We start from the raw sequence: 26,575 nt of genomic DNA on the forward strand, positions 1-26,575 counted from the left end.
CCTCCCTGGTATCCTGGCTGCGCCTCTGAGGCCCTCCCACCCATCGTCTTACCCTCCCACCCATCGTCTTACCCTCCCAACGGAGCCCTGAGCACTCCCCACCCCCACCTCCCAAAGCCACCTGGTTCTGCCCTGGGGAGTCAGGGTGCAAAGGCCAGACAGGCCTCCCACCAGCATTCCAGCTGCCACTGGGAACACAGCTGTCAGCAGGGCCAAGAGAGCCAAAAGTCACCTCCCAAACAGGCCCACATAATTGGTACATTGTCAGCTCAGAAACAGAGCTTCTCTGGGCTCTTGGGCAAGCCCCGGTCCTCTCTGGGCCTTGGTTTCTTCATCTGGCTGCAGTGCATTGGACTAGATGATTTCCAAGGGCCCTCTCAGCCTGGAATGTTGCCTGGGGAGTGACGGAGGAGAAAAGTGGCTGGGGGCGGCAGCTGTGGCAAGGTCCAGCAGCTGTGGGGGGGCCTCAGGTATCTGGCCCGAGGAATCTGGCCTCTGCCTCACCTGCTTGCTGGGGTCACAGCTGGGCCCCCTCCCACATCTTTGCAGGATGGCTGGGTGGACAGACAGATGGACAAACAAAGGTATGAAGGAGAGTGGCGGGGGAGGAAGGGGGAAGGAGACCCTCAAGCAGTGCTCCAGGGGCTGAGCACCGCCTGTGGAGGGAGGAGGACAAAAGGTGGAGGGAGCCCCCCCACCAACCCCCCTGGCCTCCTTTGTTTACTGGACAAACTCCTGCTGCTTACTCTGCTCAACAGGGCAATCTGTGGGGAGGACAAAGGTGGGACACATGGTTACCTGAGTGGGGTGAATGCTGTGGTATTAGTCCTGGGGGCCAGGGAGGAGACACCCAGCTCAGCTGTGGGAGTGAAGAAAGGCCTCTAGGAGTTGGAGGGTTCACAGGTATTGTGCTCAGCCTTCCAGGTTACATCAGAGAAAGCCCGGAGACGTGTGCGCCTTTCATTGTGAGTCTGTGTGGGGTGCAATTACTATCCCATTTTACAGATGGGGAGGTCAGTGCTCAGAGGTGGCAAGATGGAGCCAGGCCTTACATCCTGGCCTGCCTGACTGCAAAGCCAGAGTTGTTTTTGTTTGTGTGTGTGTGTGTGTGTGTGTGCGCGCGCTATGCCACATAGCCTCCCGAAGGAGTGAATTGCTAATGGTGGCATTTCAGATTTCAGATGTAGTGACAGCAAAGTAGAGAAGAGGTTCTGGACAGATGGCTCCCGATCGGGTCCCTGCCTCGGGCTAGCAGAGCAGAGGTTTGTCAGGGCAGGCGAAGCGCCCTGTCCGTTCCTCTCCTGTGTGGGATGTAGGCCAGTTCCCCCCACATACTCCCTTCACCATCCCCCTGCAGCCCTTTGGCCCTGCCTGGGTGACCTGCATGAGCTCAGCTTCCCAGCAGCTTGGCGGAGGAGGCAGCCAGGGCAGAAGGCTGCCTCTGCCCTCTCCCTGCTTGGCAGTGCCAAGGGAGGTGGGGCCGTGGAGGGTGGGGGGGGGCCTCCCAGCCACCAGACCTCCAGTCTTGTCCCCCAGCTCGGGCGTCCCTGGGGTGTGCTGCGGCAGACCAGTCTGGGACAGGTGGTGCCGGGCTGGGGCACACTGGTCAGGCCCGTCCCCGTTGCTGCAGCCTTGTTGAGCTGCCATTAACAAGTGGCCGGAGGTTGCCTTGTCTCCATGGAGACCAGACAGTCAGTGCGGCTCTGGGGTGAGGGCCGTGATTAGTGAGTGTCAGCTTTGCCAGCCCTGCTCTTCCCACCACCCGCCTGCCGCTGGGCTCAGAGACAACAGGCCTGGCCGGGGGTGGGGAAGGACGGGGAGGGTCTCCAGGGCCCCCACAGGCATGGGGGCTTCCAAGCCTGGGCCTGGGTACTGTCTTTGTCTCAGTTCCTCCCCCCTCCCTCCCCAGTCCATCTTCCACACTGCCCCCAGGGCAAGCTTCCTAAAACACAATCCTGACATTGCCTCCCTTAAGAACTTTCCACGGCTCCCCATTTCTTGGAGGCCAAGAGTCAAATTCCTTATTATGGCATTCAAGGCCTGCCTTCCTTCTTTCCTTCACTTGTTCGTACCAAAAAAAAACATCTTGTTTTGAGCACCTACTGTGTTTCAGGAAGCCTGCCAGGTACAACGTGGTCCATGCAACAAGGTGACAGAGGAACTTCCCATCTATTGAGAAAAACGCACTACAAACAAAATACAAATCAGTAGATACCCGATGACAGCTGTGTGGAGGGCTGGAAGGGCATGGAGCGGGTATGCTGGTAGAGAGTAATCTACAGGGGGGCCACCCTCCCTAGAGGGGCTCACAGTGGCCTCTCTGAGGAGGCAACATTTCGCCCAAGTCACAGACATTAATGGGGACCCAGCAGTGGGGAGGGCATTCCGGGGAGCAGCCAGCACTGGGGGCCCATCTTCCGCCCTGGCCCGCCCCTCCTCCCCTACTTCTAACCCCACCCATGTTTCCTCTCTTGGTGAAAGGCAGCAGGCTATCAGAGGGAGAAACCTCTGAGTTATCGCCAACCGTTTCTTTTTCACCCTGTGCTCACTTCTCATCAATCGTGCGTCTTGTCAATGCCTCTCGCTCCTCACTGCACCGCAGGTCCCATCATTTTCACTTGACTCTCACACCTGCCCCCTAACGGGCTTGTCCCTTCACTCACAGGTTTCGTCTTTCCTCTGCTCAAGGTTGAGCGCCCCCTATGTGCTGGGCCTGGTGGTCCCTGAGCAGGTGGTCGCTCAGCCAGAGTTTAGTCACGAGTCCCCAAGAGGAGGAGGAAGACCTAATCTAGGCCTGGCTGGGGTGTGCCCAGGAGGGCTTCCAGGAGGAAGCATGGCTAGACGGAGACCAGAGGGAGGACAAGGAATTAGCCCACGAAGGGAGGGGGGAAGACATTCCACGCAGAGGAGGGGGCCTGGGGGCAGTCAGGAAGGAAGAGGTCAGGGCCTGATCTGCAGGCTGCTGGGGGAGCCCCTGGGGGACTTTAACCCCCGGGGCACACGCTCAGATTCGCTCCCCGACATCCAGTCTCTCCCCTTCCGGTTCATGCTCCATCCACACTACAGTTAGAATCATCTTCCTAAAATAGGCACAATCATGTCCCTTCCCAGCTCTTAAAGGCCTGCTCTGTCCCCGGCCCTTTAAAGTCCAAACTCGGGCAGCAAGGCACTGGAGGCCCTTGAAACCGCCTTTCCAGCCTCATTTCCAATCACTCCTCCCAGCTGACTCTGCCCAGCCACACCCAAACAGGTCATATCCTCCTGGTCTCTGGGGCCTTATCCCTGGCTTGCCTTCCCCCACTTCTCCAGGTGAAGTCATCCTTCAGAGCCCAACTCAGATGTCCCCACCTCCAAGAAGCCTCTCCTGATTCCTGTTGCCCAACAAAAACAGATTTCTCCTCTCCACCCCCATTCCACTTAATTACAGACAGCTAATAGTCATCAGATGCTTTTTTCTATATGCTAAAGTGAAAGTCACTCACTGGTGTCCGACTCTTTATGACCCCAGGGACTATACAGTCCATGAAATTCTCCAGGTCAGAATACTAGAGTGGGGAGCCATTCCCTTCTCCAGGGGATCTTCCCAACCTAGGGATCGAACCCAGGTCTCCCACACGCAGGCAGATTCTTTACCAGCTGAGCCATCAGGGAAGTCCTTCTATATGCTAGACTTTATATATGTAAGCATTTCATGTTCATGATATTATTTCATCCTCATGGATATCTTAAAAGAAAATATCTTATCATCATCTCCATTTTACACACAAGAAACTGAGGCTTGGAAAAGTTAGGTGACTTGCCCCATTTCTAAAGGTAATAAGAGAGAGAGCTGAGGCTCAAACCCAGGAAGCTGGGGGCCACAGTTCAGTGCTTACTCCTTAGTCCACCTTGCCCTAGTAAGGTTTCTAGCCATGCCTCTGTCTTTCCTTGCAGACCAGCAGGACTTAGACGGCAATCTCCAAGTCTGATTCATCCAGGGTCCCCAGGGCCGAGCATATGGCTCTATGTATGGAAGAGGTGTGCAAATGTCTGTAGACAGAATAAATAACTTTAGTAAGACAGCTACTACTGGCTCTTTCCTGGTGGTCCAGTGGTTAAGAACCACCTTGCAATGCAGTGGACCTGGGTTTGATCCCTAGTCGGGGAACTGAGATACCACATGCTGCGGGATGTGCCACATCTAGAGATTGGCCACAACTAAAGAGTACCCCGTGTGGCAACAAAAGATCCCACGTGCTGCAACTAAGACCCAACATGGCCAAGAAAAAAAGAATGCTACTAGAGGGTGGTGAATGGGCTCACAGACAGGTTTCTGAGGGTAAATCAAACAGTTTTATCCTAAGTGGATCTGGTCATCATCCTGGGGCCACACCATGCCCATTCTAAATCTGGCCCCTGGTCCAGCCCCAGCTGGTCACCAAGGTGCTGGTGACCTTGGGATTCCTATCCTTTGGCTGGCAGCCCCTTTGGGATCAGATGGATCCAGCTTTGAATCTCAGCTGTGCCCCTAGATATAGTTCTGTGACCCCCAGGTGACTTTACCTCTCTGAGCCTCAGTTTCTTCATCTTCAAAATGGGCTCAATAGTGCCTGCTTTGCAGGGCTGTTGTGAAGATAACGGATAGCAGCGAGTCTTACTATTTCCCAAGGGACCACTACAGGCTTTGTCATTTCTTCTTAATTAGTTTGATCTTCAGGCCCAGGCAACCAGGGAAGTAGGAACCCCCACATTTCAGAGGGTCTACTTTCAGCCTCCTCTACTGGCTCCTTCCCTCACCGAATGAGGAGTCAGAGAGAGGTCAAGAGGCCATGCCCACCTGAAGCCCACCTCCACCCCCTCAAGACCACCTCTGGGTACCCAGATCCCCGAAGCCCTTGAACTAGGTCCCAGAGCCTGAATGGCCCTAGCCTAGACCAAACCCCACTGCCAGGGTAGATTCCTAGGCCTTTGAGCTGGCCACGGAGCAGCTGTTTGCTGGGGACCGATGAACAGAGTTTGAACAGGCTGATGGTGAGGCAGGGAGGGGATGTGAGAGAGAGGCTTCCAGGGTACTCTTCTTAGGGGTCGGCTCATCCTGACTAATATTCACATATGACCTGAAAGGCAGGCATTATTAACACCATTTTAGAGATGAAAAAACTGAGGCTTGGACCAGAGGAGCGACTCCAAAGTCTGTTTGTTTTGCTGCCTCGGAGGTGGCAGTGATTTATATCTAAATGCTTTATACCCACTGCCTCATTTAATCCTCACAACAACCCTATGCTTTAAGTAATATGATCATTCCACTTTACAGATGAGGAATCAGAGGCACGGAAGGGTTAAGGGATTTGCCTCAGGTCACACAGCCCACAAGCGGCAGAGCTGGGAGCTGAACCCTGGCAATCAAGCTCTTAACTCTAGGCTCTGCTGCCTATTACCATTTACAGAGGCAGAACTCAGTGCCTTAACTTGGCTCCCAATCACTCTGCCTCAGTCATCTATCTGAGAAACGGGCTTCAGGGAAGATGCTCTGAGTGCCCCCTGGTTGTAAAGCCAGGAAGAGGCAGAAATGAGATCCAAGCTGAAGGGAGGGCCCTGTGGAAGGAGCTGGACTCTGCTTTTTATGCAGCTCTAGGATAGCTGGGCAGGGCCCTGGGGGATAGCTCCAAAAGACACCCCTCTAGCCTGAGCTCACAGCCATGCTGTCCTTTGCAGCCTGCGGCCTGAGAAGATGGCGCGTTCCCAGGGCCGAGGCAGAGGCAACAGCCCCCCGCCCCCGCCCCCGCCTTCCCCTTCGAGACTCAGCTGTGGGGTGGCTGCCCAAGCTCCCGCCTCTCCCACTCCCTGGCCAAGTTGCTGCTCTGTGGTCACCTGGACCCAATTTCCTCCTTCCTGCCTCCTCCCATCTCTGGGAAGCACCCTGGGCTGCCCTGCCAATTTCCAAAGGCTTCTCCCCCAAGAAGCCATCTCTGTCTTCCCTTACCGCCACTCCCAGGTCTCCTACCCCTACTGGGAACACTCCAACTCCTCCCCTCCAGCCCCACACATAGAGAGAATCACTTGGACCATCAGCCCATTTTCCATTTGGTTCCTGGCTGAACACTGGGTCCCCCGGCCAGATTGCGCGTTCCCTTCGCTAGGGTGGTTATCACATTGTGTGCTTTCCTCTCCCCCCATGGTGCCTGGCAAGGGAGGAGCCCGGAGCCAGTTTCCTGTGCTCCTGGAACTGAAACTTGGTGCTCAGAGGCCTGGGGCCAGCATCACCATTTGTCAAGCTTTGGAGGCCAACCGACTCTTCATTTTAAGTGAAGAAACCAAGGAGACCCAGGGACGGGAAGGAATTGCCAAGGGTCACCCAGAGGCCAGGCTGGGATTCAGACCTAGCTCTTCTGACTCTTAGGCCCAGGCTCCTGATGCTCCATCTGGATCAAGTTTCTAATCCTTCCAGGCCCTCATTTTCAAGCATGAAACCAAAATCATCCCTGACAATGTATTGTCAGAAACTGAGGGGTTAATTCTGCCTCAAATGCCATATCTGGAAAAGTCCCAAAGGGATTATTATCCAACCTCCTTCCATCCCCCCAACCCACCCATTTTATAAGCAAGCAAACTGAGACCCAGAAAGCAGAAGGGCCTCCTCAAGGTCACAATGAACTGGAGCTAGAGCTGAGATCAGGTTCCATGTCTAATTCTTCGCAGGAGAATTAAGCATCACCAACTAATTCATTCAAAAATGTTGAGAGCTTAATGATGCCAAGCTCTGTGCTGAGTACTAAGAATATAAGGGTGAAAAAAGACAGCCATAGCTGGATGAGACATGCAGGGACTCCTGGGTACAGAAAATGTTTAGCGTCATGATGGTCTGGGTACCGGTTACATGGTGTGTTCCATTTGTGAAAATTTATCAAGCTGCATATTTCTATATGCGCGGTTTTCGGAATGTCTATTTCAATACAAAGTTTTTAAAGAAGACCTTCACAGGCACTGAGTTCAGAGAGCTACAGCATGCAAGAGGAGATGAGATGTTAAACAACTAATTACACAAATAATTGTTTAATTACAATTGTGACAAGTGGTACAATAAAATAGAGCCTGCTTTGGGCTAGGGAGTGGGAGGAACTCATCTAGTCTTGGAGCAGTCAAGGGAGTCTTCTCCGAGGAGGTGAGGGATAAGCTCAACTGTCAGGAATAAGCAGAAGAAACTTCCCTGGTGTTCCAGAAGTTAAGAATTTGCCTTCCAATGCAGGGTATATGGGTTCAATCTCTGGTCAGGGAACTAAAATCCCGCATGCCATGAGGTAATTAAGCCCACTGCTGCTACTGCTAAGTCGCTTCAGTCGTATCCGACTCTGTGTGACCCCATAGACGGCAGCCCACCAGGCTCCCCTGTCCCTGGAATTCTCCAGGCAAGAACACTGGAGTGGGTTGCCATTTCCTTCTCCAATGCATGAAAGTGAAAAGTGAAAGTGAAGTCGCTCAGTCGTGTCCGACTCTTAGCCACCCCATGGACTGCAGCCCACCAGGCTCCTCCATCCATGGGATTTTCCAGGCAAGAGTACTGGAGTGGGGTGCCAGTGCCTTCTCCAAATTAAGCCCACACCCCACAACAAGAAAAGCCCAGGCACTGCAGTGAGAAGCCCTTGTAGCACAACTAGAGAAAGCCTGCATGCCACAACGAAAGACCCCGCATAGCACAATAAAGACCCAGGGCAGCCAAAAAATTAAAAAATAAAAAAAAAATGAAAAAATGAGTAGGAATTAGAGCAGGAATGAGTCTCAGCCCCTACCTGACAACACACCGCGATGAATCAGGGACCTAAATGAGAAAGCTAACACTATAAACTCCTAGAAGAAAATAAATGGGCGTACCTTCAGGATCTTGGGATAGGCAAAGATTTCTTAGGCATCAAAAGTACTCAACATAAAACAGAATTATCAGGGCATGGGGAAAAGCATTCAAGACAGAGAAACAGTATGTGTGAAGGCCCAGAGGAAGGAAGGGGCAAGGTGTGTTGGAAAAAACTGAGAAAAGGCCAGAAGACATGGAGGCAGAAAAAGTGCAAGAGGAGGCAGAAGCCAGACTACCCAGGACTTTGTGGGTTGGGTTTGGAGTTGGGACTTTATCCTGAGGGTGCTAGGCCCTGAAAGGAAGGTTCTGAATAGGGGGAGTGGCAGGAGAAGCAATTGAAGCAACAGTTGGGGGATAACTTGACCTTAACCTGGGTTTGCAGAGTGCTACCTCTTTTGATGTGTCCGGGATTGCAAGGGGTTGCCTACACAAAAAGAGAATAAAAGGGAACACTCGCCTTCTTCCCTGCTCAGCAACTAGACAAGGCCAGGCTTGGATTCTGCTTCCTTGCAGATCAAGATGTAGTTTTACAACCTGAAAAGTCACTTCATGCAGGTGCCAGGATGAGGCGGGGCATGGCAGGTGGGGACTTGGGCTGCGAGGCTCTGTCCTGCCGGGTCCAGCCCTGGTCTTGGAGCAGCTGGAGTCTGCCAGCTCCCACTCACGCCCCAGCTCTGGCTATAGCCCCACCTCACCCCTGCTCAGCACCTGTGCCTCCTCCCCCCCTCCTCCCATCTCGTCCTCCCTCAGAGGACTGCAGAGGCCCGGCAGGAGGAAAGAGCGCAGAGGTCAGGGGTTTCTTCTGCCCACTTCCACTCCCACCCACATACCAACATACCTGCACCAGAGCTGGAGTGGGACTCAGGCAGCCAGGTCCCAGCATCACTCAGGCCTCCTGCCTGCAAGGTGCTCAAGAAAGGCACCGAGGGACTTCCCTGGTGGCGCAGTGTGTAAGAATCCACCTGCCAGTGCAGGGGACGCAGGTTCAAATCCTGGTCTGGGCAGATTCCATGCGCTGCAGAGCAACTAAACACACGCTCTATGGTCCTAGAGGCGCAACTACTGAGACCCCCGTGTGCCTAGAGCCTGTGCTCTGCAACAAGAGAGTAGTGGGTGTGAGGAGAAGCCTGCATACCCCAAAGAAGAGTAGCACCCACTCTCTGCAAATAGAGAAAGCCCACACAAAAGCAACGAAGACCCAGTGCAACCAAAAAAAAAAAGAGAGAAAGGCGCTGAAAGTGGTGCCTCCATTCAATATTACCTACACTTTCTGAGCTGCACTCCCGGCAGGGGCTAGAGTTAAGAAGGTGTTGTTCCTGCTGTCCCGGAACTCTTGGGGTAATGGGGGAAAGGGTGCAACAATATTACAAGTGATTTACAGAGGTGCAAAGTGCAAGTGAGCCTGGAAAGTCAGGCTGATTTCACTTGGGGAACAGAGTGTGAATATCAAGCAAGATCTCCTCCAAGAGGTGACATTTGAGCTGGGTCATAAAGAATAGTAAGACTGACTGTAGGAAATGCTCTTTGTAGCAGAGGAAAGGGTAAGAATTAAGGGAACTACTGGGAGTGTTGGGTGCTGTGCTCAGCACCCTATGTATTCATTTAATCCTTATGATGAATCTATGAAGAAGTATTATAATTATGCCCATTTTCCCAGATGTGGTAACTGAGGCTTAGAGAAGGGAATTGATTTGTTTACAAACTTCCACATCTGGTAAATGGCAAAATTCAGACTTGAACCTAGGTCTTCCATGCTCTTAACTTCTACGTTGAGTGGTTTGGGCAAAGGACATGTGGAGAAGGGTAGCCGGTGAGACTGGGGGGTGGGGAGACTGCTGGGGGGAGGCAGAGGTTTGGGTGGTAGAAGCCTTGGTGAGAAGTGCAGCCTTTATCCAGAGAGCAGTGGGGAGCCATGCAAGGTTCATTAGTGAGGGAGGGAGTAAAGAGGGATGGGACACACAATTAGCTTTCTGTTTTTACTACCACTTTTTAGTGACTTCCCTGGTGGCTCAGATGGTAAAGCGTCTGCCTACAATGCCAGAGACCCAGGTTCAATTCCTGGGTTGGGAAGATCCTCTGGAGAAGGAAATGGCAATTCATTCCAGTACTCTCTCTCGCCTGGAAAATCCCGTGGATGGAGGAGTGTGGTAGGCTACAGTCCATGGGGTCACAAAGAGTCCTAAATGACTGAGTGAGTTCATTTTCACCACTTTTAAACTTCATTTATTTATTTTTGGCTACACTGGGTCTTCACTGCGGTTCACGGGCTTCTCACTGAGGTGCCATCTCTTGTCACAAAGCACATGCTCCAGAGTGTGAGGGCTTCAGTAGCTGTGGCGCATGGGCTTGGTTACCGCATGGCATGTGAGATCTTCCTGGACCAAGGATGGAACCTGTATCCCCTGTATTGGCAGGTAGATTCCTAACCACTGGACCACTAGGGAAGTCCCCAGCTCAAAGGAGGAGAAATTAGAGAACCCTGTGTAAGAGTTGCTACAAAAATCCAAGGAAAAGATGGGGGTTGAAGGATGGAGAAGACGGGGTGCACTGGGAGATGGCAAGCAGAACCTGGGGGCTAAATGGCTCCGGCAGATGAAGTGGAAGGAGGAATCACAGATGATGTCCCAGGTTTGGGGCCTGTTATGTTCCAGAAAGAAGCTTAATAACAGGTCTTTAACAATATATTGGGTACCGCCTCCCTTAATCAGGGCTTTGCTCCACACATGGCACCTGCAAAACTCACCCCTGGATGGTGCTCTTGTTGGTGTTCAGTCGCTCAGTCTTGTCTGACTCTTTGCGACCCCATGGACTGCAGCACGCCAGGCTCCCCTGTCCTTAACCATCTCCCGGAGCTTGCTCAAACTCGACCATTGAGTCAGTGATACCAACCAACCATCTCATTCTCTGTCGTCCCCTTTTCCTCCCGCCTTCAATCTTTCCCAGCATCAGGGTCTTTTCTAACGAGTCAGCTCTTCACATCAGGTGGCCAATGTATTGGAGCTTCAGCTTCAGCATCAGTCCTTCCAATGAATATTCAGGACTGATTTTCCTTTAGGATCAACTTGTTTGATCTTCTTGGAGTCCAAGGGATTCTCAAGAGTCTTCTCCAATACCACTTAGTCTTCTCCAAATACCTGAATGCATTCATCACTTACTTTTGTCCTTGTTCACCCAATACATATGGAGCACTTACTGTATGCCAGGTATTCTGGAGCTAGGATGGACAAGGAACAAACTGAACTAGCCTCATTAGTGGCTTAATGATTCCAACCTGGGGTCTGCATCTGAATCCTGGTTCTGCTACTTCTTGGACCGAGTCCTGGCTCAGCTTCCAGTTTGTGACTTCAGGTACATTACTCTATCTTTCCTTTTCTCAGTCTCCTCATCTGTAAAATGGGAAAACTAACCGTACCCAGCATGGGGATTAAATGGGTTAATACATGGAAAGTCGCTGGCACTGGGTAAGCATTTTGTGTCAGCTATTATTATTACAGAGTTCACCTTTTAATGGGGAGACAGATCCAATTACACAATTAATTATTTAATTACAACAGGGATAAATACCTTGAAGGAGCAGCACAGTCTGGAGGTGAGAGAGGGCTCCCCAAAGTGAGGGATGGTCCCCGCTGAGCACTGGGGCTGGCCAGTTTAAGGGTAAGGGAGAGGGGTCTCAGAGGTGTGGCCGACCCTTAGGCAGAAGGAGGTGCTGAGAGGTTTGTATTTCTGTTAACTTTCCCTCTTTGAAACCTCAAAATGGTGCTGAGAAGTAGGTCAGGCAGATACTCTGCCCCCATTTTCCGGAAAGGGCACTAAGACCTAGAGAGAAACAGGGACTTAGCTGGTCAGTGACAGAGCTTCCTGGTTGTTGCTCTGATCCAGGGGGCTGGAGGGGACAGGCTGAGAAGAGGCCTTTGTCCCTCTGTCTGCTGGGGCGGGAGCAGCAGGAACTGAGGCCGCAGCTGGCCACCATTCCTTCCCCTGCCAGCAGAGCAAGTCCAGGCTCATGGCAGGGGCTGGGAACGTTCCTTTCTTTTTTCTTTTTTTTTAAGGCACTTTAATCAACATTAAGCTGTGACTTCAAACAGACACAGCTCCCAACTGTCCTCCCTAACCCTGGGTCTCTCCAACTCCCCAGGGTAAGCCCCCCCAGGCAGCCAAGTTTCCAGGAAAGGGAATGAGGTCTGGCCTTGGAATCTAAAGACTTTGTGGTGAGTCCTGGCTCAGCCTCCAACTTGCTGTGTGACCTCGGGCAGGTCACCAGCCCTCTCTGGGCTCCGAGTGTCCTCTGCAAAACAGGGAACGGAGGGTTGAAAGACATCAGGTGGTGGGGGAGGGTGGTGGTGGTGGTAGTGGTGGTGGGGGGAGCCCAGTAACCAGGTTCAGCCAGCTGCAGCCGCTTTGCTGCCCTTCAAGCTGGAGGCACTGTGGCCTCGGGGGTCCGGAAGCCGGGGACAGGCAGCCTTTCATCTCTGCTGGCCCAGGGTCGCTGCAGGTTGGCAGGCCCCACATCCCGAGATCGCGTTTCAGGCTGGAAGGGGCCTTCCTGTGACCTCAGCTGGCCAGCCTGGCCCCTGCCCCCTCCTCCCCATTCTCACCAGAGGGAAGCAGGCAGCATCCCGCCCAAGGTCACTGGCCAGCAAGTGGCTGTCCTTCGGCCTGCCCTTCTCTCCCACCCGAGCCAGCCCCCACCGGCCTCCCACTGTAAAGCCTCAGGTCTCCTGGGCCATTAGGAATCTGCCAAGCGAGGCGTGGTCTTTTTCCTCTCTCTTGTTTCTTGGCTTGTTTTCCCAGTTCTCCAACAGCCGCCTCCTGCAAAAGCCTCCGGGTGCGTGTACAGGAACATTTTTCTTTAAAAAAAAAAAAAAGAGAGAGAAATGCAGCCACAATTTGGGTAAAAAAGCAACCAACTCCTTAATCCTTCCCTGTAACCTCTGGCTCCTCAGCAGGGTTGGCTCCAGCCGCTGGGAAGGAAGGCCCTGCTGGGGTGAGAGGCCTGGGCTTGTTTCCCGCCCACCCCCTCCTCACCCGCCTCTGCTCTCCTTCAGGGTATCGTCTGACTTCTGGAGCCAGGAGGAGACGAGCTGCAGGGCTCAGCAGAGCTCAGGAAGCATGGGGGGCTGATGGGGTTGGCCAGGGCCTCTGCCCTCTGCCCACTTGGCCACTTTCTAGGGAGGTTACATGGAGCAGGAGTTTTCACCCCTAACCCACTGCCTCTACTCCCGCTTTCATTCCTTTATTCTCCTCTCCTAGACATTGTAGTCTCTCCACTACAAGTCCCCCGCAAGTTCCCTGAGCGCCATCTCCCATCTCACTGCTTCGTCATTGAGCACCAGGGCTTGGCTTTCTTTTTGTGAAAGCCATACACTTCCACACTCCAAGCCTCTATCCACTCAGACTCCTCCATAGCGGGGCACTCAATGTCCCCACCAGGTCTTGCTCTGTCTGCGGAACCCTTAATTAATTATCTGTTGCAGCCCCAGGACCTGGGTCAGTGCTTGAAACATCCTGGGTACTTGGTGTCTCTTGCATGAATGATTTCAAACCATCAAAAGGTTTCTAGCAATATTCAGGGTGATCCTGCAAAAGGAACATTTGATCACGTCACATCCCAGTAAAACCCTTCCGTGCCTCCCCAGCACCCTTAGAATCCAGTCCAATTCTCCATCCCCCACCTCTTTCCATTTGCCGGATCGCATCAAAGGATTTCCTTTTTCCCCCAACATGCCATCTTTCTCTTGCCTCTGGGCCTTTGTACTTACAAGAAATTCCCCCCTGCCTGCCACACCCTTCCCCAGCTCTTCACCTGGCTGACTCCCTCTGGCCAATTACCTTGTCAGATTACCCAGCTAGCAGAGGAACGTGTATTCAGGACACCAGCAAAGCAGGGACACTAAAAACATTTAAAAAAAATGATTTGATGTTTGATAATTTAAAAAACATTTAAATAGTATTCATGGCAAACATCTGAAGTTTATTGGAGTTCCTTACTCTTATAGTTACCTTCGTTTTTTATGTTGAATTTACATATGGGCTGGGTGGTGGTAGGTTGACATAATCTGGCTCTGATCTTTCCTGTTTTTATTTTTAAAAATATTTATTGGAAACTTACATTACCATATGTAAAATAGATAGCCAAGGGGGAATTTGCTGTATGGCTAAGAAACTCAAACAGGGGCTCTGTATCAACCTAGCGGGGGGATGGGGAGGGAGATGGGAGGGAAGTTCAAAAGGGAGGGGATATATGTATACCTATGGCTGATTCAGGTTGGACTTTGACAGAAAACAACAAAATTCTGTAAAGCAATTATCCTTCAAAAAAAAAATAAATTTAAAAAGTTATTTATTTGGTTGTGTTGGGTCTTAGTTGTGGCACATAGGATCTTCTATCTTCTTTGTGGCATGCGGAATTTTAGTTGTGGCATGTGAATTCTTAGCTGTGGCTTCTGGGATTAAATTCCCTGACCAGGGATCAAACCCGAGCTCCCTGCATTGGGAGTGCCAAGTCTCAGCCACTGGACCACCAGGGAAGTCCTTGGCCCTGATCTTTAAATCTCAGTCTAGATATCAACTGGCTTCCCAGGTAGTGCTAGTGACAAAAAGCCCACGTGCCATTGCAGGAGACATAAGAGACACAGGTTTGATCCCTGGGTTGGGAAGATCCCCTGGAGGAGGGCATGGCAACCCACTCCAGTACTGCTTGGAAAATCCCATGGACAGATGAGCCTGATGGGCTACAGTCCACAGGGTCACAAAGAGTTGGACACCATTGGCGTGACTTAGCACAGGCATCAACTACTCCTCCAGGAAGCCTTCACTGACCCCTTGACAGGTTTAGGTCTCTTTTTTGGTAGTCCCAAAGCCTCTCTGGATTCTTCTTTAATACTGCTGTTTTTGCTTTATTTATTGCTTTCTATTCCCTGATTCCAAGTCTGTAAACTCCCTGGGGGCATTTCTTTCCACCTCTGTATCTGCGGTGCCCAGAAGACCTAGCATAGAACTTACCCCAGCATGTTAGTATCTAGTCTTTATAGATTCAGTCTCCTTTGCAGGGTTTGCACTATACATCATATTCTATGTCTCTATATTATAACTTTGTTTGAGGAACTCCTATCCGCCCTTCAAGACCCCACTCAAATGATCCCTCTTCTGGTAAGCCTGCCCCAATCCTCCAGTTAAGTTCTATGCTTCTGTGGGCTCCCAGCTCCTGCTGCAATTGGTGTTCCTCTCTTTTTTTCAAATAATGTATGTATTTTTTTTTTAATACTTTTCTTTTTGCTGTTAGAGAGTTTTATTTATATTTTTAAAAAATATTTATTTACATATTTATTCGGCTTCACCAGGTCTTAGTTGTGGCACTTGGCCTCTTTCAGATCTTTAGTTGTGGTCTGTGGGATCCAGTTCCCTGACCAGGGATAGAACCCAGGCCCTGTGTTGGGAGCTCAGAGTCTTAGCCACTGGACTACCAGGGAAGTCCTATGTATGTGTCGCTTTTATGTATGTGTTTTTCTCCCTCACTAGATTGAGAGTCACTCGAGGGCAGAGACTGGGTGGATGGATCCCTGGATTGCCAGTGCCCTGCACAGGTCTGTCTGGCAAGAGCCGTCAGCAGTAGAGGCTCATTAAATGAACAGACTAGAAGTCGTTACAAAGGAGAGAAACTTCAGGCAGGATTTTGAAGGTGGGAGGGAAAAAAAAGAATAACATGTACTTACCGAGGGCATAGAGTCAGTACAGATAACAGCAAATAAAACAACCACCACTGAGAGTACCGGAGTGCAACAGAGCTAAGCTCTGCCTCTCGTGGGCTGTGTGGCCTTGCACCGATTATAGAACCTCTCTGTGCCTCAGTGTCCTCATCTGTAAAATGAGGGATAGTAATGTTGCAAGAAGAGGGACTCCTTCCAGGGCCCAAAACTGGGCTCTCGTCTAACTCTCAGAAATGACTTGTCCAAGGAGACACATATGCTGACAAAGCGAGAGATTTTATTGGAAAAGGGCATCCGGGTGGAGAGCAGTAAGGTAAGGGAAGCCAGGACAACTGCTCTGCCATGTGGCTCTCAGTCTCGGGTTTTTATGGCGATGGGGTTAGTTTCCGGGTTGTCTTTAGGCAATCATTCTGAGTCAGAGTCCTTCCTGGTGGTGCACGCCTTGTTCAGCCAAATGGATGCCAGAGAGAAGGATTCTGGGAGGTGGTCAGACATGTGGTGTCTCCTTTTGACCTTTCCGGAACTCTTCCGGTTGGTGGTGGCTTATTAGGTCTGTGTTCCTTACCAGGACCTCCTGTCATAAAACAGCTCATGCAAATGGTTGCTATGGTGCCTGGTCAGGGTGGATGTTTCAGTCAGTGTGCTTCCCCTAACAGTAATGGGATCCACCTCACCAGGAATCAAATAGACTGATATTTGCCAGGTGCTGAGAGCTGTGCCAGGCACACGTGGGCACTGGGTGTGTTGCCATCACTGTTACCAACTCCATTGCTGAGCGCTTTGGTTGTGCTGGGCACTTTCATCTGGCTTCCCTGTTTAGTCCTCACAGCGGCCTGAGAAGGGATTGTTGTCTCCTTTTACCAAGAAATGAGGTGTAAGCAGGCCAAACAGCTTGCGGAGGCCACTCCCTGGGTAAGCGGCAGGAATGGGACTTGAACTCAAGGCTTTCTGGCCTGCCCGCCCACCCGTGTTCCTTGACTGTGTGGCACCTGCCTGCAGGAGGAGGGGGGAGGGAGAGAAGATGGCACAGTGGGAAGGCAGGGAGGCTTCGCCGAGCTGGGGCCTCGGGAGCAGAGCGGCAGGCATTTTTCTAGAGCTTTCATTTCCGTCTGCCTCTTCTGAGCAGGTGAAAAACCCCACAGAGGGCCCTTCACTTGAGTCCTCCCCCTCCTCCTCCCCCTCCCAGCGCTGTCTCATCCCCCATGCTGGGAGGTGGGGAGGTCAGGCTTGCCGTGTGGGGGTTGCAGGCAAGGGGAGTGAGGTGGTGGGGGAGCATCATTCCAGATCCTTCCCCTCCAGCACCGCCCCCCTCCCCCTCCCCCCACCTTCCCCCATCAAAGTCGCTCCAGGGAGGAGAGAGCATTCCAGGTGGAAGGAATGGCAAATGCAAAGGCTGTGGATTCAGGATGTGGAGGCGGGGAAAGCCTGCAAGCTTGGCTGGAACCGAGGTTCGGGGGCCCCCTGGGATTGCTCAGTGGAGAAGAACTTGTTTGACGAGAGGGAGGGAGGGCGGGAGACAGAGAGAGATGCAGTGGACCCAGCCTGAGCTAAGGATGCCACAGGCAGGGCAGTGGCTTGGAGACCATTCGGCCTCTGAGCACAGTCCTCTCCACCCTCTTGCCCTCAGGCAGGGGTTGTGTGGAGGGGTCAGGGTGATTCTCCGTGGTCCCTCTGCCCTGAATCCCTGTGCTCTGGCAGTTCTGTACCAGGCACGGGTTCATGGTGTTTGGTGCCTTCTTTCACTGTGCTTGCCCTCCCTCCAGCCCTACAAGATCAGTACGATTCACTCCATTTTATAGATGAGAAAACTGAGGTTAAGACTGCCCCAAGGTCACACAGGCGTAAGAGGCAGATCTGGGACTCGAATCCAGGACTGTTTCCAGAGATGGCAATCTGCCTGCTATGCACTATACTGGCTGTGACTGCTTTTCTGGAGTGCTCGCCATCCCCATAGCAACAAGGAGAGGAAGCCTTGTGCTGAAGAGTACTTTATAGTTCATACAGGACTTGTTTTTTCTGCTCCTCACAACAGCCCTGGAGGCGGAGCTATTATCATCCCTATTTCATAGACAAGGAAACTGAGGCTCAAAGACGGGGTGTGACTTGGCTAGGACAGAACCATTAAGTGGCACAGTTGGGACTCAAATCCAGTTCTGGTGACTCGATGTGTCTTCCTGCTTCCCCTTGCAGAGGGAGAAGTTAGGTTCCCTGATCTTATCAGCCTCCGAGGACAGGGAACAGGCAGGGGTTATTTTTTAGAACTGGTGGGAAAGGAACAGGGTTTGGTCTTCAGAACCTGGGACTGATTGTTTCATCGTTCCAGGTGAGAACTCCTTGGGTACTAGAGAGAGGGCTTGCCTCTCAAAAGCACCAAGCCCTCTCAAATTCCAAGGTTGGGTTTAAATTGCAGTCATATTGTTTATTTTTTAAAATTAATTTATTTAATTGGAGGCTAATTACTTTACAATATTGTAGTGGTTTTTGCCATACATTGACATGAATCAGCCGTGGGTGTACCTGTGTCCCCTATCCTGAACCCCCCTCCCACCTCCCTCCCCGAAAACACCAATACAGTCATATTGTTTCTTGACTGTTTGGCCTTGGGTAAGTCACTTGACCTCTCTGTGCTTCCTTTATCTTATTTGGAAAATGATAACAACAGGACCTAAATTATAGGCCTGCTGTAAGAATGTATGAGTAAAGCACTTACCCCATGGTTGGCACATAGCAAATGCTCAATGTTAGTGCTTATTATTAGTAACAGTAATGGTTTTTTTTTTTGGCAGCACCATGTGGCTTGTGGATCTTAGGTCCCCAACCAGGGATCGAACCCATGCCCTTGGCAGTACCTTGACTGTCAGGTAAGTCCCAAGATTAGTATTAAGATGCACAGCACCTCCCCTTCTGAAAGTAACCTATCTCCATTGCCTGAAAGGAGAAACAAAGTCTCCTGTTGCCAGACAACCTTCAAGCAAAGCACCAGAATCTTACCTAGTACAGACAGTAACTCCTGACATCAATAATAATAATTATTATTAAGGTGAACATTCAACAACTGCAGCTATGTGCCAATCACTATGCTAATTACTACACATTTTAAATACTTATTTATTTATGGCTGCATCAGGTCTTAGTTGCAGCATGCAGGATCTATTGTTGTGATGTGAAGGTGCCAGAGCATGTGGGCTCTGTAGTTGTGCCCCAGTTGCCCCATAGCATGTGGCATCTTGGTTCCCTGACCAGGGATTGAACCCATGTCCTCTGAAATGGCAGGTGAATTCTTAACCACTGGACCACCAGGGAAGTCCCCGCATTTGAGATAAATAAAGCTGTGATAATCTTCACATCTCTGAGAATCAGGAGCAATTATCATCCCCATTTTACAGACAAGGAAACCGAGGTTCAGAGAGGTGGAATCACCCGCCCAAGGTCACACTGCCAGGAAATGGTACAGATGTGATTTGAACACAGGCTTGCCTGGCTCCAAAGTCTTTTATGACAATTAAGGTCAGATGACAACTTGCCTGGTGCCTAGGTGCTTGCATCAGCTCTCTCCCAATATCAGTATTAGTCAGTTAATACTAATTGCTAATTAGTATTAGCATGATTTATCTACTGGATATGCTGCCTTAGGCTCACCTCCCTCCACGCTGTGAAGGCTAAACATCATTTGTGAAGTGCCTTCTATTGCCAGAGTGTTTTATACACATTTCTACACTGAATCCTCACTCCCTCACCTTAAGCCCTTCTACCACTATCCCCACTGACTGGAAGAGGAGCTGAGGTACAGAGAGGTGTGGTGACTGCTTAAGGTCACACGGTTCAAGGTGAGATGGCAGAGCCAAGATTCAAGCCCGGGAGGTTGATGTCAACACTCAGGCACTACCAGAAAAGAACAGAGACCCTTGGAGAATGGCCTCACTTTCAAAGCCAGTTGCCTTACCCTGTAACACCTTATTTGTTTAGGCCCACAGAAAGAGTTCTGTCCCCAATGCTGCAATTCGCACGCATGGGCCTGGGCCTAGATGCTTTCAGCACGCTTTCTCTTGGCCTCCAACACTTCTTCCAACCATCTGCGGCTTAGTTAATCTCCATTCATCGACTCACCTCTTCAGGAAGCTTCCTGAGACCCCATCTCAATTCCTGACATTCACTCTCATAAACACATTGTACTTTGCCTCCTTATTCCTTATCATAGGTTTTGATTTGTCTGATCATTTAACAACTTGCTTCCTCATCAAACTGTAAGCCCCATGAAGGTATGAGTCTGGTTTGCTTACCACTGTAGCTACACCGCTGGCAGGCTGCCCTACACATGGTTGATGTGTAATAATTTTTTTACTGAATGGATGAATCCATGAATGAATAAATAGCTATCAGGCACTTTACCCACATGACTCATTAATTCCACAATTAACTTATTGAATCCTCACAACTGCCATGTTGTTCCCATTTTAGAGAAGACCTGGGTGAGGCTGAGAGTTAGTTACAAAGTAGTGGAGCTTGGATTCAATCTTAGGTTGCTCCTGCTGCTAAGTTGCTTCAGTCGTGTTCGACTCTGTGCGACCCCATAGACGGCAGCCCACCAGGCTCTGCCGTCCCTGGGATTCTCCAGGCAAGAACACTGGAGTGGGTTGCCATTTCCTACTCCAATGCATGAAAGTGAAAAGTGAAAGTGAAGTCGCTCAGTCCTGTCCAACTCTTAGCGACACCATGGCCTGCAGCCTACCAGGCTCCTCCATCCTTGGGATTTTCCAGGCAAGAGTACTGGAGTGGGGTGCCATTGCCCTCTCCGAATCTTAGGTTAGTCTGCCCTAAAGTCATTGGCCTCTGCATAGCACCTGCTGTCTCCCAGCACCCAGTGGCCACAGTCAGGATTTAAATAGTCATCGGTCGTCAGACCACATGGCCCAATTTGAGCCTGGAGGTCACTGACTCAGCGGGCACTGGGGCCTTATGGGCACCACCCACTTGGTGGTTTCTGTCCTTCTAATGTCTTAGGCTGCTCCCCCCTCACACTCCCTTTTTGGCTTCCTTCCTTTCCAGAGAGGGAAAAGGACTAGGAATTATAGCCAAGGCAGTCGTTCCGAGAAAAACAATCCTGCGGTGAAAAGAGCCCTGTTCGGAGAGCAGAGAGACCTGGACCTAAGTCCTGGAATGGAGACTGCCCCTCTTGGAGCTTATGTGTCCTTACTCAGGATTCTACCTGGGTTTTTGACCCACCTGTCATCCCTTACCCACCTCCTGATTCCTAGGCCCCCAGAAACAGTTCGGGTACATCCCTTGGCTTCTTTTTCCCAGGAACCTCGGAGCTTGGGAGTGGCTTATTTTTCCCAGGAACCTCGGAGCTGGGGAGTGGTCACCTAAGTCTATGGTGACCAGAGACATGGGGGATTGGCCTGAGGGCACCCTCACGAATCTCCCTGGAATGCTAACAAGTTGAGGGAGAGGTCTTTCTCAGGGGACACCAGACCTGGAAGGGAGAAATACAGAAATGGAAGCCAAAATATACAGGTTTGAGTCCCAGGGTCATTTCAAATTCCCTGGGCGACTCAGGGTTAAGTCATGGCGTTTTTAGTTTTCTCTTTTGCAAAATAAGGACAGTATCTGCCTTTAAGAGTTGCTCTAGAGAACTAACTGAGGTACAATGTGAATCGGGCCCGCAAACTTTTATGATCGGCAAGACGCGCATATACCCACTCAAGCATGAATCCTTAACAAACACTACAGGACAAGAGGCAGACGTGACTGCTCCTACTTTGCAGGACAGACTGAGACCCAGATAAGTTGAGAGAGTTGCCTGAGGTCGCAGAGTGCGGTGGCGGCTGAACCAGGGTCCAACTCACCTGACCCTGACCTTTCACACCCAGCACCCAATCCCAGGACCCCGGGCCTCAGCCCAGAGGGACCCTTAGCGGCAGGCGGGAGCCTGTGACTCACTCTCCCCACCCTACTTTCGGCCGGCCTAAGACCGGCCGGGAAGGAACAAAACTATCAGTAACTTTAGGGGTGTCTACAGAAACTTTATAGGTTTGGCCCATTCATTCTACCAAAGATCCTGGTTATTTGAACTCTAACAAGAAGAATTCACCTCTCGATACACTTTGTACGAGTTTTTAGGTGGGATTTTCCTACTTTGAATATAAGAGTTGGTTTAGTTTCAAAGCCACCCCCACTTGACTTGGTTTGCCCCTTGCTGTTTACTCCGATTGCGGAAGTAGCTCGGGTGGAGCTCCCGGGACAGTACCCTTGAGTACGTCGTTTGCGTAGCTTTTAACTGACATTGCACTCAGGCCAATGGAAAGCCCGGAAGTCCCAGGCGGGTGGGGCAGAGAGCCAATCAGGGCTGTTGGCGGGGTGTGGCTGCGTCCCAGGGCGGGGAATCGCGTAATGGCGGACGCGGGCCGGGCGAGCGCGGCTGGGGGCGTATCGCGCTGAGAGGAGGGGGGGTGGGGGGGGGGTCCGGCTGTGTGGCAACCCGAGAGGTGGCCGGAGAGAACAGACCCTGTGCGGAGAAGGGCGGCTGGCCAGCCCTTCTGACGCTAAGGGAGACCGCGCGAGACCAGGTGAGCAACAAGTCCCCGCGGGCGGGCCCAGCCGTGAGGCGCTGGGCCCGGTCGGGTCGCCTCTCCCGAGCCGCTCAGGGTTCCGGAGGAGTGGGTGCCGCGCCTCCAGCCGCAGACCGACTGAGAGCCGGTGAGCGGTCAGCGCGGGGTGATGTCTCACAGTACACTCCCCTCCCCAGAGAGGAGGTATCCCGGAGATCCCCTCGGAGGCTCGGAAGGGCCCGCGAGGCTGCGAAAGTACCCCAACCTGATTTATCTGTGCTTTCAACTCGCTGTGTGACCTTGGGCAAGTCACTTCCCTTTCTGGGCCTCGTTTTACCCAGTTGTAAAACGAAGGCTTTGCGGGCAGACGTTGTCAGAGATCTTGGGCAAGTTCTTCTCTCGGCGGAGTCTCAGTTTCCATTTCTGGGCCATGAAGGCATTAAAGCGCTCTTTGAGACTTCTGGCCTAAGTTGCAGAGTGGCGGAGAGGAATGTGTGTGTACGTGAGTGTAGGTGTGTGTCCAGGATGGTCTGCAAAGTAATAAGGAAAGTTGGCTAAAGGGGCCCATCGAGGAAGACTCTGGATGGACCCCAGACTATAATGGGGTGGGGTCTGGTTGTCTTGGTCTTCCAGGACCCTAGAGTCTCTGAGATGGGGAAGTTTTGTACAGTTCTTCATAGAATCGGAGAAGAGGAAGGGATCCTTGGAGCCTCTTGGGGCTGTGATTGAAATTTAGGCCCCAAAGAACTCGCTTTTCTTTTGGGTGGGTTAGAAGGAACATTTATGGTGCTCCTACTGTGTGTCAAACAGGTTCTTGTTTAATTTTTACAGCCACCCTTGAGAATTTATAGGTAAACTAAGTTTCAGAGGACTTGAGTAACTTGCCCAAGGTCACACAGTAAGGTTCAGAGCTTACCAACATTAGGGTGTTTCCTTTGAGAATCACTGGTCTAGGGGCAATTGACTGTCTACTTAAAGGAAGTTTGCTTTGTCATGGATGGGGGAGGGGTTGGGTCCCAGACACTTGAATTGACTTCTGAGAAGGAGACAGGCTGGGTCTTAATCTCTGGATGGTTAATCATAAGTGCATCCCCTTTGTTCAATTTGTGAGTTGGAAAGGACCGTTACCGAATTGTAAAAGTCACTCGGAAGTATGTCAGGATCTCAGAGAACTCTGTTTGAATCCTGATTGCATGGCCAGTAGAAGTTCACTAACTATTGGTGCATAGACTTGACTCTTGGTTTGGAATGGTGCCAGCCTAGTAACTTTTTCTCTTCCCTAAGAAGGCCAAGCTTTCTTGGGATGGAAGAAATTTCCCATTTGTTAGTGCAAATTTCTTTGGATTCTTGGGGTGAAAGTTTCAATAGCCCGCCTCTTGATTAAGTGAAATACTCCTTTCTTTTTGCTTCCTGTTATTTGACTTCTAGATTAGTGAAGATTGTGGACCTAGAGTGGGTACTACAAATAAATTGCAACCCTTAATTTTTCCAAGTCTCAGAGCTTTTGGTTAATCAAAATGGTAGGTCGGCAGTGTGCATTGTTCTCATATGTCAACCGTAGGGAAGAAAATTGGAAGAGGAAGTTGCTGAGAAGGAGGGCGTTTCTTAGCATTGGAGCCAATATGTATTTCTTTGTTTGAAATTCTAAAACCAGAAAAGCAGCAACTGAAGGAGGAAGCAAGGAAAGAACTGTGCAACTCTTCTTCCCATTGAAATGTTTTTAAGGACTGTTCCTGTTGTTGTCCCTCGTCCAAGGCTCTGCTTTCACAGAAAAAGTCACTTGTAATATGTTCTGCGTTCAGAGATTATGTTCTAGAATGAAAGAATTTTAAATCTTAAACCTTCAGAGATAATTTTTAAAAAGTCAGAACTGAATATGTTATTTGTCAGTGAATGATTGTTTTTCTCAACATAATTACCAATTGTCGTCTTTGGGATTTTTTTTTAAAAACTGTGATTTAAATTAGTGGATTTCAGCCTGAGAGGACTTGATCTAGATATTGGATGATGCAAATGTCCCCATCAATTGAAAAACAAAAAATGGTGTGTTTTTTGACATTTGTTAAGTCTTTGTAATGCTTTATTTTACAGGATTGTATAGGTGTGAATAGTTAAGACATTAAATTTATTATCTATTGCATGTAAAGATTTGCATTTACTCAATATCAGTTATATTTTCTGTAAAAGATTTAGTCTTAATTATATATAGTTTATCAGTCTGCAGTACCGTGGGCGGGGGGAGGTTCTTGGGACTAGTTGTGCTTCTGAATTTAGAATTTTGGAAAAGAAATGTACATATATTGTAAGTTATGTAACATCCCTGAGAGGTGTGGGGCAGCACCTTGTAATCGAACACAATTCTATTTCTGCAGTAAAATGTCAGAATGTTCATACCAACTGGGATAAATAAATGTCATGAATAGCCGCATGTCATTTCATTTATAGTCATTTCATGTCAGGATTTGCACCAAATGAATAATGAAAACTTGTTTTTTATAGCCTTTTGGATTTTGGAAATAAGGAATTGTGGAATTTTATGGATATAATTTATATGATGAACAATTACAAGGACAAATATTGTCAACCAAGCAAATTTTAAAGTCATAGGTCCTAAAAACAGTATTACATAGAAGACACTTTTTTCTTTCATATGATATTCTTATTTTAATATACATCAATATGCATTTTTACTCAAGTACAAAATTTTACCTTTTAATACCATTATTGGTCTCTATCTTAGATGTTTGAATGACATCCCTGCCCTCTTTTTTTTTTTTTCCTGCCCTCTTTTTTTAAAAAGTAATTTATAGGTCTTGTGCTCATCAATTTTTATATAGCAATTAAGAGAATTGTATCTTTTCCCATATAATTGAGAGAAAGACTAATCAGGTGAGGATCTGTAGAATCATGTTTGCAGAATTTAAAGTTTCAAGGTGGTCTTTAGTATGAGGTTATTGCTGCTGGATGAGATTTAGATCAAAATTTTTACGTTTTTAACTTTTCAAGCTTCTTCAATTTGTACATCAAGGAGTTTACTAAAATATATTGGATTTAGATAGTTTTGATTTATATTTTTACTTTTTTAAAAATTTCAATTATTTACCATGTGAAAAACTGAAGTTTACCAGCCTTATGAATTTGGGTGATTTCTTTAAATGGCCAAGGACCTCTAGGAGCACATTTACAAAAATTCAGTCTGCTCTTTACTATTCTTGAACAATTCAACTAGGAGTGAGGTAGACTGGTATTGTTAGAGGTTAAAGAATTATTTTTCCTATTTAAAAGAAGGCCTTCGACAGCATGAATTTGAGAGATTCTGGGCTTCAGGACAAACTGCCACCTGATTTGAGGGCCTCAATTCATTCTCCTAATTGGAGTGTCTTCATAGTTTCTGAGAGTGGCACTTTCACTGTCTGGGAGATAGAAAGGGTGTGGAACAGTGTATCAGTGTAACTGTGTATTAGGTGTAGTTGGTGTTTGATTGGATTAGGGAATAGAAATAGTTCTTATCCAGACTACCTCAGTTTCTTCTGTTTGGTAAGGATTGATAATATTGCAAAAGGGTTACAAATTAGTGAACAAACATACTATTACAATTTACTCTGTTATGACTGGTTAAGCTCTTCAAGACAAGCACTGTGTATTACACTTCTTGTATATTCTGTAAAGCCTAAAGGCCAAGGCATCACACTTTTGTTGCATCAGAATTTACCATCAAAAAGGAAATTATATCTAAGAATTCTGATGTCAGTAAACAACCAGGGTTGACAACCATTGAGGTAAGCACATGGAAGGTGTTCAGTAAATATATGTTGATTAATTTGCAATTGGACTTCCCTGGTGGCTCAGACAGTAAAGTGTCTGTCTACAATGTGGGAGACCTGGGTTTGATACCTGAGTCGGGAAGATCCTCTGGAGAAGGAAATGGCAGCCCACTCCAGTGCTATTGCCTGGAAAATCCCATGGACGGAGGAGCCTGGTAGGCTACAGTCCATGGAGTCACAAAGAGTCGGACACGACTGAGCGACTCCATGTTGGTTCTGGCATGAATTGGGTAGGGTGGAAGAGGATTTTTTCATAAAGTTAAATAGCTTTCCAAGATACCAGCACACATCCAACAGTTGGCAGATCTGGACGCATAGTCAGTTCATTGCTAGTTACTCTGCCAGCATCGTCATCCTGATTTTGTGATCTAGGCAAGATTAGATACAGTCTTGTCGACAGGCAACTGGAAGTTCTACTAAATCTGTAGATAGTGGCCTTACTGACTACTGTGATAGGTTGATGACAATTGCTAAATGAAAGAATTGTTGGGATTTGAGTTGTGGAGGTGGGCTGCTGGGTACCCGCAATGCCAAGGGAAAAAGTGGAAAGTTGTAATTTGTGTCTCCAGAACATAACAGAATGTGTGGAACATAATTGGTATTCCACAGTTTTTGTTGAATGGCTTTTTGTCTGGAAAGAGGCATTGTAAGCTGTGAAGTAAGATGCTT

At 49.5% G+C, this 26,575-nt stretch overlaps 1 protein-coding gene and 1 long non-coding RNA gene across 4 annotated transcripts in view; one reads left to right on the forward strand and one right to left on the reverse strand.

Annotated features, from left to right (window-relative positions):
* Positions 1-237: 237 nt before the first annotated feature.
* Positions 238-2,673, reverse strand: LOC129647916 (uncharacterized). The gene is made up of 3 exons (XR_008712571.1): positions 2,550-2,673; positions 2,104-2,186; positions 238-394 (listed from the first exon to the last, which is right to left on the reverse strand). It is a non-coding gene; the product is annotated as an uncharacterized LOC129647916 (long non-coding RNA).
* A 15,647-nt stretch (positions 2,674-18,320) lies between these two features.
* The window catches only part of WASF2 (WASP family member 2), a 74,990-nt gene continuing 66,735 nt past the window's right edge, over positions 18,321-26,575 (forward strand). Inside the window, exon 1 of one of the 3 annotated variants that reach the window (XM_055574000.1) lies at positions 18,321-18,395. The gene's annotated coding sequence lies outside the window, so the exon portion shown is untranslated. Of the gene's footprint in view, positions 18,396-21,936; positions 22,101-26,575 lie in introns of those variants that run through there. The other 2 variants (XM_055573997.1, XM_055573996.1) reach the window with 2 other exon arrangements.

This window comes from Bubalus kerabau, chromosome 3, assembly GCF_029407905.1.
Source record: "Bubalus kerabau isolate K-KA32 ecotype Philippines breed swamp buffalo chromosome 3, PCC_UOA_SB_1v2, whole genome shotgun sequence".
NCBI lineage: Eukaryota > Metazoa > Chordata > Mammalia > Artiodactyla > Bovidae > Bubalus > Bubalus kerabau.